This window comes from Pollachius pollachius (genome assembly GCF_949987615.1).
Source record: "Pollachius pollachius genome assembly, chromosome: 20".
Taxonomy (NCBI): Eukaryota; Metazoa; Chordata; class Actinopteri; order Gadiformes; family Gadidae; genus Pollachius; species Pollachius pollachius.
In genome coordinates this window covers 1,736,468-1,746,467 of record NC_136953.1, presented here as the reverse complement: position 1 = coordinate 1,746,467, position 10,000 = coordinate 1,736,468, and the positions used below count along the sequence as shown (strand labels likewise).

Below are 10,000 nucleotides of genomic sequence, written 5' to 3'. Positions count from 1 at the left end.
ATCATGCGAGAGTCATGCTAACATCATTCTAACCTCATGCTAGCTAGCTGAAGGCAGAGGTGCTATGGAGTGTGGGCGAGCAGTGAGAGAATAAAATGCTCCTTATGTCACCACAGGCAACGGGTGTCACAAGCATAGTATTGTTTACACAGGGCCCTCTGGATCAATTCTCATGACAACACCGAGGGAATGTCCAGCGGACGGAGAGAGGGAGAGATAGAGAGGGAGAGGAGGAGAGAGAGAGAGAGCAGGATAGAATGATGGGAAGAGCGATGAGGTGACAACAAGGGAGAGAGCTGTTTTTCTAGCCTCTATAGTCCTCTCAGGCACTATATAGTCCTCCATTCCTAGAAACAATATATAAGTATCTGCTTCTTTTGGTGAAAGTTGGCCATGGTAACTTTTCATGTCTCACCGGCAGGAGGGTTAGAGAGAGGCCACAAACCGCAGTGCTCTTGATTGCTCACTATATTGTTGATGCAACACTTCTGTCCTCAGCACCTGAGACACTGAGACAAGACAACTTTACAGAAATCCCCAAAGCACTGGGGTGCTCATATGGTGACCATGACTGACCCAGACACAGTTTCTAGCAATATTTCTCCCCAGAACCACCGTGTTGCTTAGAAGGTCCACTAGCTACAAATTAGAAACTAGAAACTTAACAGGAGCAGGAATTAAAATCCCATCTCCCCCATATATGTAAAACAACAATCCAGTGGCAACGCAAGAAGAAAAGTGACATAGTTCATCGGTTCACCTCCAGTCTAATCTAAAGCCAACATCAACTCCAGACTTAGCCTGAAGCAAACACTGATTTTTTTTTGACCAAATCCCCGCCTTCTGCTGTAGTCCATCGCTCCCCCTCCCGCTGGGCCCTGCCTGAGTCCTGTAAACCACACACTGACCTTCAAGGAAGGTCCTGTGACTAACCAGACGTTTTCCTCTGCTCAATGTGTGTGTGTGTGTGTGTGTGTGTGTGTGTGTGTGTGTGTGTGTGTGTGTGTGTGTGTGTGTGTGTGTGTGTGTGTGTGTGTGTGTGAGTGTGTGTGTGTGTGTGTGTGTCGGGGAGCCATCATTACTACGTAGCTCGTGGATGCCTCCTCCTTTACTTAATTAATGGAGGTGGAGTTGGCTTAATGCTGGACAAAGACATGGGGAAACAGTGTTCTCTCTCTTCCGCTGTCTCTCTCTCTTTGTCTCTCTCTCTTCCTTACTCTCTCTCTCTCTCTTGCTTGTCTTGTGTATTGAGTTAGAGCAAGAGCAGTATAAGTCCATGATGGGATACCGTGGGACTAGGGAAACTTAACCCCTGATGCCAATACAGTCTTGTGTACTGTTGTATACGCTCTCTCTCTCGTATATTATATTAAATATATTTAGGTAGGCGCATATATTCTTGTATACTCTCTCTCTCTCGTTCAGAGATGAGGAGAGGAAAGAAAAAGGCAATGGGAGGAAGGACCAGGAGAGGCTGTAAGGAGCAAATAGGAGATGGGAGTGGGGAGAAGGGGGGAGAAAGAGGAAAGTGAAGAAGAGAGGAGGTGGTATGAACTGAGAGGCAGTGAGATGAGAGCAGAGGAGGATTATGAGGAGGGACAGAGAGGAGGGAGAGCGCGGTGGAGGAGTGTGGAGGAGGAAGAGGAAAGCTGTCTCCACGGACGCAAACGCCACAGCAGAGGAGATGACAGGGGCGCAGGATGAGAGCAGAATGAAGATGAGAGTAGAGGGGCTCGAAGAGGGGAGGAGAGGAGGGAGATGGGATGAGTGGGTGGGGGGGGAGATGCAGGAGAAGCAGTGGTGTGACTGGGGAGCGGAGGAGATACCAGTGCAGAGAAAACTGCAAAGGAGAGTTCAGAGGAATGGAGATAAAGACAGACAAAAGATGGTGAGGATCGGAGGGAGGTGACAAGAGAAGGGAGGGAGAGGAGAAGAGTGCTAGAAGAGGAGGAGGATCAAAGTGCAAGAGTGGAACAGAGAGAATCCGAAGAAGAGGGAGGCATGATACTAAATATCGTATGGCTAAATATTAAAAATGTTGCCTTTAATACTATCTATTTTCGTTCTCAGGGAACCAAATCAGAAGTTCATAGGCAGTAGCAAAGTTTGGCTTGACCCACACTGCTCCACAGTGTGGGTCTGCCTTTTAACATACTGGACACGGAAATCTGAGGAATCCATGGAAATAAGAGGGGAGGAGGTGAGATAGGGGTGAGGAGAGGGCGGACAGTGTAGATGGAAGGAGGGGGCGCAAATATTCTTTATCCAAAGAATTAGGAGACAATGTTATCCCATGCCACTGAGAGTGAACTCAGAGGCATGTCTTTAAACAGCAGGCTGAGTAGGCTGTAAACTGCGGCCCTTCAGGAATCAAACAAGGACGCTTGGGCTGGAACACCCTAGCCACCATGCTACCCTGAACCCAGCTGCAGGTCCTCTAATTCCTGGCTGTAAATTCAACCCCTTATCTGCCATCGTGTTGTAACATTTTTCAGCTCTTCTGACTTGACGATTATCTTTAAGGGCATTACACGTCTAGCAGAAGGGGTTCCTACTATAATATTCAGACATATAGGGTAATCCAGGTCCTAATTTCATTAAAATACAATATATATACATTTTTGGGTTTCATAAGCAGAATGGAAAGAGTCTGCTACATGCCAAGTCATCTGTCACTACTACCAGACCATCAACCCAGGGGAGAGATGAGGTCTGGTGTTTGTGCTCACACCCACACACACACACGTTCCTGAACAATTTAGAGAAGTGCTGAGGTCAGACGGCCATCGATCGTTCTCCTCCTGGTAACATCATCAAAGCCTCGCTCAAACGACATATGACTGCTCTCTGTAAACCTGGGTAGCAGCTGCTCTCTCTCTCTCTCTCTCTCTCTCTCTCTCTCTCTCTCTCTCTCTCTCTCTCTCTCTCTCTCTCTCTCTCTCTTTATTCCCCTCTCTCCTATCTCTATTACCCCATCCTTCCAAAACTACAAAGATAACAATCAGCAGTTCTTACTGATAAGTTAATTGCCAGTGTCACTCATATCGAAACCATGTACAAACCAAAAAACTATAGCACAAATCGAACAATAAACTGGATTGAAAAATGCCATTTAATAAGGTCAGCTCCGCTGTGTATCCCAGCCTGTGAAACCATTCAGGGATTCATTTGACCGCAGGCCGGGGGCTTTAACCTCTGACTGCACTCTGGCTCTTGGAAACGCTGGTCCAACGTAATCAGTGGAGCGGTAGAGACACTGGGGACCTGACGACCACATCTGAGGGATCAGTTGGCATTGTGGCAGCGTTCTGTCTCCACCCAAGACCCCCCCCCCACTCCCACACTAATTCCTCCTCAACTAGCAATTTTATAGCTGAGTGCCGCTGGCTCCTTCAATGTCACCTCCGTCTCGGGGAGAAAAACAGCCCCAGAATACCCTGAGCAATAGGAAGGAAAAGACAGACACAGGGCCAATCTCCGGTAATGCAGAGAGCGACGGTTTCCCGTTCCTGTAGATCTTCCTTCCCTTGCCCTTTCTTTTGGTGTTTGCCTTTCCCCTGTTTTGGATTCAAGATGGAAATGGCTGGATTGGAACGGTGATCCTGAAGAGGTTTTGATGAGGAATGTGTTCTGCTGTATTGTGTTCCATCAGGGGTATGTCTGTAGGGGGGAGAAGAGAGAATGCCAAGCACATTTTAACGTGCATGGCACCTTTCCGTCGCAGTCTAACTGCTGAATAATAACATTAATGTCCCCTACACAGAGACGATGTAGACTAGATAGGTGGTCTGAGGTTCTGCTTTTTGAAGAGCTGAATCCCATCCAGCATAGCCTGTTAGCTCTACTCCAACAGTTGTCGCTAAGGCGCTGTTTTACGCGAATTGCTGGTTTGTTCATGCCTTCAAAAACGCTAGTGTGAGCCTCGGAGTAGATGTGGGTGACAACACACCTGTTATTATGTCACTGTGTTGCCTAACTCCTATCTGGACATAATCAATGTCTTCGGCACTCATACTTTCCATCTATAAAGATTGTACCTGGAACAATCTGAAACCAGGATTCATATTTATAGTATGTATTTTAGTGAATAGTGTTTCGTAAAATCCTTAAATGCTTTGTAAGGTTCACGAGAAATGGATATCATCTAAAAGGAGTATGGAGAAGATGTTTACCTTTTAACATAAAATATGAACGTATAAACTCCCACTTGTAGAGAAGCCCTGGAGCATATTTATATATCCTAATCCTTTCCATGCACTGATATCAAACATATATTATTTAGTAGTATTTTGAGCCATACAAAACATATAATCCAGCACATACATTTGGCTTTTCAAAAAAGCAATAGCGAAAGTAATTAAAGCGAATGGTAAAATATTGCGATATATACCACCAGTATACATCGCTGGCAACCTAAAAGGGGTTGTAAAAGTCATATATTCACAGTTCTAAAGACCAAACTGGCTGCCCTGTTCGTGTTGGAAATACTGCAACTAAAAATCAATGTTTCAGAGGCGAGAAGTCGTGCTTTATGGTCGGCGTGCTCTGGGCTGGCTCGGAGCTGTCTCGCAGCTGGCTCGCAGCTGTCTCGGAGGGCGCGTGGCACGTGTACCCTCTTTGGGCTTCTGCTCCCCGAGGCCCACCCCAGACCCTGGGAGTAGTACCCAGGGTAGGGGCTCGCTAGCTGGGTCTCACTGTCCTCCACCCTCCCCATGGGGCCTTTTATGAAAACCAATTGGTTTGGTAGATGCTTCAATTGTTTTATCGCGATTTATTTGGGAGTTATTTTACGAAGGTGCAAGCCATGGAAATCATTACCATAATGAGGAGGAAGGTTGGTTTCAGAGGTTTTGTTTGTTCGTTAAATTCAATCGTTTTCATGTTTTAAAAATGTTTTGCCGTTCCTCTAAGACTTTTCTTTTATTTTTTTTGTGTGGAGGTTATTCTATTATGGTGCGAGGCGTGGAAGTCATTCCCATAAGAGGGGAAGAAGGTTTGGACTTTCAAAGGTTTCCCAGTGCTCAGATGGTCCCCCTTCACGCTGTGTTTCAACACCCTGGAGACTTTCCACACAGACGCGCATCCAAGCAGCTCTGCTGATTTGTTTTGAGAGCTTTATACGCCATTTCTTCCCCTTTACTTTTTTAAACTCTTCACAGTAGGCCAAGGGTTTTAGTACTAGTAGGCCAGAGGTGGGCAAACTACACCCTTCGGGCAACATGCTATTTTATTTTTGAACATGTGGGCCACTCATAATTAATTCTTAATAATAACTTGTATTTATTTATCAAACTTATATTGTCAAAAACGCTCGTGATCGTGATGAGGACAATGTGGTTGTTTAGCTAGTGTCATTCAACTTTCTCGTTGATGAAATATAACAAGTGAACATACAAATCCAATCTCAGTGATGAACACCTGTCAGCTGTGCTGTGCGTAGCCACATCAGGAATTACACCTGACTTCAGTGCACTTGTTCAAGCCCATCAGGGACTTTTTTTTTTTTTTTCTTTATTCAGATCCCCATTAGCTTCCACAGCTGTGGTCACTAATCTTCCTGGGGTCCACATAAAACAAAAAATATTACACAGACATATAAACATACATACAGTACAAAAACCTATCAATATCACAAAAGTTAGAAACAATGTATATACAACACTTCAATATATTGTACAAACGTATGCAAGACATGATCATTTTACAAGTTTACAAGTACATCAAGCATAGAGCGTCATTCCTGTTGTGTAGATTCCCTCAGCATCTGTTTTAGTGATTTTTTTAAGTCTATATTTACCTTTGACGCTTCTTATGCTAATGGATAAGGAATTCCACTGACTGACAACACTGTAAATGACTGCCTTCTTCAGTTGATTTGTTTTAGGCTTTGGGAGGTCAAAACAGCCTTTTCTGACCAGTTTAGTCATATGACTGTGCCTTGAGCCTGCCTGAACAAGCTGTTCTGAAAAAAAATCGGGTTTCCTATCAACAACGGCATTTTAGGTAAACATTACACAAACAAGACTAGGTCATTGATGATAGAAAATAAAAGAGGACTTGAGTTTAGCAATTAGCAGTGCATGATCAATAATATCAAAAGCCACACTAAAATCAAGCATAACAGTACCCACAATTATTTTTTTGTCCAATTCTTTAAACCATTCGTCAGTCATATGAACAATAGCGGAGTTAGTTGAGTGACCAACTCGATATGCATGCTTGGATTTTGTTATAAGTTCATTATTAATAAAATAGTAAATTGAATTTCATTAAAAACAATCCTTTCCAATATCTTGCTCAGTACTGGTAGTAGACTGATGGGCCTTCTATTAGCCAGAAAAGGTAGCTTTTTTATTTTATGGCAAGGGGATCACTTTAAGCTTCTTTCCATAATGCAGGGCACGAGGAGTTGGTCAAACATCTATTAAAAATATGACACACAGGAACACAAAGCTCTCTGGCTACAACCTTGAGTAGTATCCCATCCACATTGTCAATTCTAGGAGATGTTTCATCAGAAAGGTGTAACAACATTCCCTCAACCATTTCAGAGTAGATATTTTTAAATTCAAATAATTAGCAATTTCCTGTACTTTAGTAATGAAAACAACATTACAGTCAACAAAAGTGTTGTTCATGTTTGATTTCCGTCTTATAATTTCATTCAGTGTTTTCCATATTTCCTTGCTGTTATTTTAAGCATCACTCAGCTTCTGTTGATAATAATCTCTTTTCATGTTCTTGTTCAGTTTTGTAACCATGTTCCTTAATCTAAAGTATTTGTACTTAGCTCCTCCCACTGAGTACTTTTTTATATGTGTGGGTTGTAATGGCTATATTATCAAATGTGGATGCACTTCAATACACTTGTTGAAGTTCAGTGCACTTTGTACTGATACAGATAGGTTTAAAAATATATATAGTTATTTGTAAACCAAACTTTACAATCTGTATTTATGTTGTGCAAATGTTGATTTAAATGATTTTATTTACATTCATTTTGATTGAATTCTAATTAATAAGAGTTACAGCAATATGTTTTCTACAATCCAATCTCATGGTTAAGATATGAACTCAAAGGCATTTGGAATTTCTGGCCCCCAATGAAAAAAGATTGGCCACCCCTGTAGTAGGCAGAGGATGCGGGGAGAGTTGATTAGGGGATTGTGTACCGCAATGTCGGACAACATCAATCACACAGACAGAATGAGTTCCTGAAATAGAAGTTCAGATGCCTCTTATGTAACTTAAATAGACAGTGTTACACATTGAGTATGGTTGTTGAAAAATTAATGAACTATTTTTTGGGACCAAATCAGACACCACATCTTTAAACATTGAGTATTAATGCAAACAACATCATGCAGTAATACTATGTGAGAGATAATCTGTGAATGTTGATGTGTATGAAAAATATAGCTATTGCACATCTAACATGAACTCACAAGCAATTTATTAAAACGTCCTTGCAACCTTTAATTCAAAATGAAATGACTGTCACAGATTAGATAACATCTCTGTGCATGATTGGTTTTAGTTCTACGTTTATCAGACAGTTTCTTTGATGTGTCATTCACAATGTTTTTGTCTACAGTACGTGTGTGCGTGTGATCTGTTCCTGTATGCTGAGGAGGCTGCCATCTTGGCCAGCTCTTTCAAAGAACAGATCCTTTAAATAATTTGAAGACAAACTGGTGGCTGGAGAGAGCCAATGAGCTCATCACCAAGTCTTTTAAATAAGAGCAGACCAAATTAAGTGAATGCATTATTTAGTCTGGTCTGTTCCAGGCTACTTTCAACTGTGTGTTGTCGGGGAGGATATGTATTTAACTACACTGAAGGACTTATGTGCCTCTGTGCATACATGTACAGTAGATACATTGCAAACCTGTCTTTATCCTGACTGTTAGTGGATTCAACAGACAGGAAGAGGCTTTTGCTGTGATGCTGTCTGATCCTTCATCGTAGAGATGGACTGATTTCCCGACCCCAAACAATATACATATGAGAATATGCATATGAGAGAGAAAACCTTTGAGGGTGGTGTAGGTACCATTTAACCCTTCGTATGAGACCGTTTCCATTTTGGTTCGCTCCCAGCTAATTTCTGACCAATCAAGGCCTCTAATTCTCTGAGTGGCTCAGGGAATCCATCTTTCTTGCCAATCCCTGAGAAATGCAGGGAGGGAAGGAGCAAAGAAGGTGTTGTTTTTCTGATTGTTTTTTTTCTAAATCTGTCTCTCTCTTCACCCTCTCTCTCTCTACTACGCTAATCCAACACGCAGCACTTTAAGCTGCCTGACTACGAAAAAAAACATTAAGTCCTGAAATCACGTTATGACGCAAGAACTGACAGTACAGGGCCAGTTATCGGAAACCAATAGCCAGACAATCATGACTAATTGAGAGTTGCCTCAACGCGATTAAACGGAAAAAAGCCTCTTCCTCTGGGAGAGAGGGGGAGTTGCTATTCAGCCGTATGACAACCCATGCCTGAGGAGGTGCATCTCATGTGTCAATCCCACGCGACGGCAGTGGAACATACGCCGTCGTCGACGCAACGTGAGTCCTCGTGAGGAGGAACATTACAAGACCACCAAGGTCACCAGAAGTTGTGGAGACGGCTCCTCTGGGGAGATGGGCACCGTGTCATTTGTCAGTGTCTACAAGGTCAGGGGCTAAGCAAGGGTAAGATCCTTAGGGTAAGACAGACAGACAGACAGGCAGGCAGGCAGGCAGGCAGGCAGGCAGGCAGGCAGGCAGGCAGGCAGGCAGGCAGACAGACAGACAGACAGACAGACAGACATATGCCCCTACACAGACATGCCCGCCCTGACACACATGCCCACAAACACACTATCCGTCGAGGCAACGGAGACGGAGGGAGATGGCAAGGGCTGTGATTGGTCCTCTAACATATTTTCCTGAATCACTTTTCCAGTTGGACTTTGCACCTTATTTACTCTGTACCTTGTTTACTTTGCACATTAATGGCTAATAAAACACCAAATAAGATGGGAAAAGCTTTGGACATTTATTTACAACACTATTTACATGGTTAGTAGTCAGCATATAAGATCGATCGGGCGGCGAATTGTATTGCGTATAAGACATCCTGACGGAGAACTTCGAAGACTCGAGGGGTCTCCGTAGTTACAGAGTCGGATTACGGAGTCGGAGTGGTATACTTTGGTCTTTAGGGCTGCGCAAATATTATTGACCTGCCTCGACTTGATAGTCTGTGGTGTTTTTCATTTAGATCTACACTGGGCTTGTACTTGGAGATGTATGAGGTGGACGTTGCCATTAATCAACGATTATTTTCTTGAATGTCTTCAATAAAATGAGGTGCCTCGAAGTATTGTTTTCTGCACCATAGTAAAATGAAAATGGTTTTAGGTACGGTTGAAAAAACTTCAATGAAATTAAAATAACCCATTCTTGATTAATTTTGTTATTTCTTTACTTGAGCAGTTTGATGTGGTTGAACTCGCAGGTGTGTCAATTATGGGGAATCATTATAAAAGGGGGATTTCGATGGTTCTACAGGTGTCCACAAGTCCACTCTATAAACAATAGAATATATACTCACACTGAACGCAAGCGACAGTAGGCCAGATTTAGGATGCACCGGCACAATTCGGACCAAGTATTTCTTGAGCCGGCAAGCGGAGTTGTGTAAATCCTGGGGAGCAACATAGCATGGCTTGATTAAGAAGTGGTCTCTCCCTGTCTTTTCGTCTCCCTCTGTTCTCTTTTTTTGCTTTCTTTGTCCTTGCGGAACATCAGGGGTGGTGTGGGTGGACGGTGTAACACCAAGGCCTGCGTCCACTGGCCGGTTTTGTCTGAGGGTTATTTATAGCTATAAGCCTCTCTCTGTTCCCCGGGACCAGCGCTTTTATGTTGGGTAAACAAACATTTCAAAGATGAATGACAGATGCTGACAGAAAATCAAAGGCTAAAAATTGGCTCGAAGAAAGATGGGGAAAGGCAGCTAGCC

At 43.2% G+C, this 10,000-nt stretch overlaps 1 protein-coding gene across 1 annotated transcript in view; it reads left to right on the top strand.

Moving 5' to 3' along the window:
- dpp10 (dipeptidyl peptidase like 10) overlaps positions 1 to 10,000 on the top strand; it is a gene marked incomplete at both ends in the record, with an annotated part of 109,383 nt that overhangs the window by 2,932 nt on the left and 96,451 nt on the right. The window lies entirely within an intron of this gene.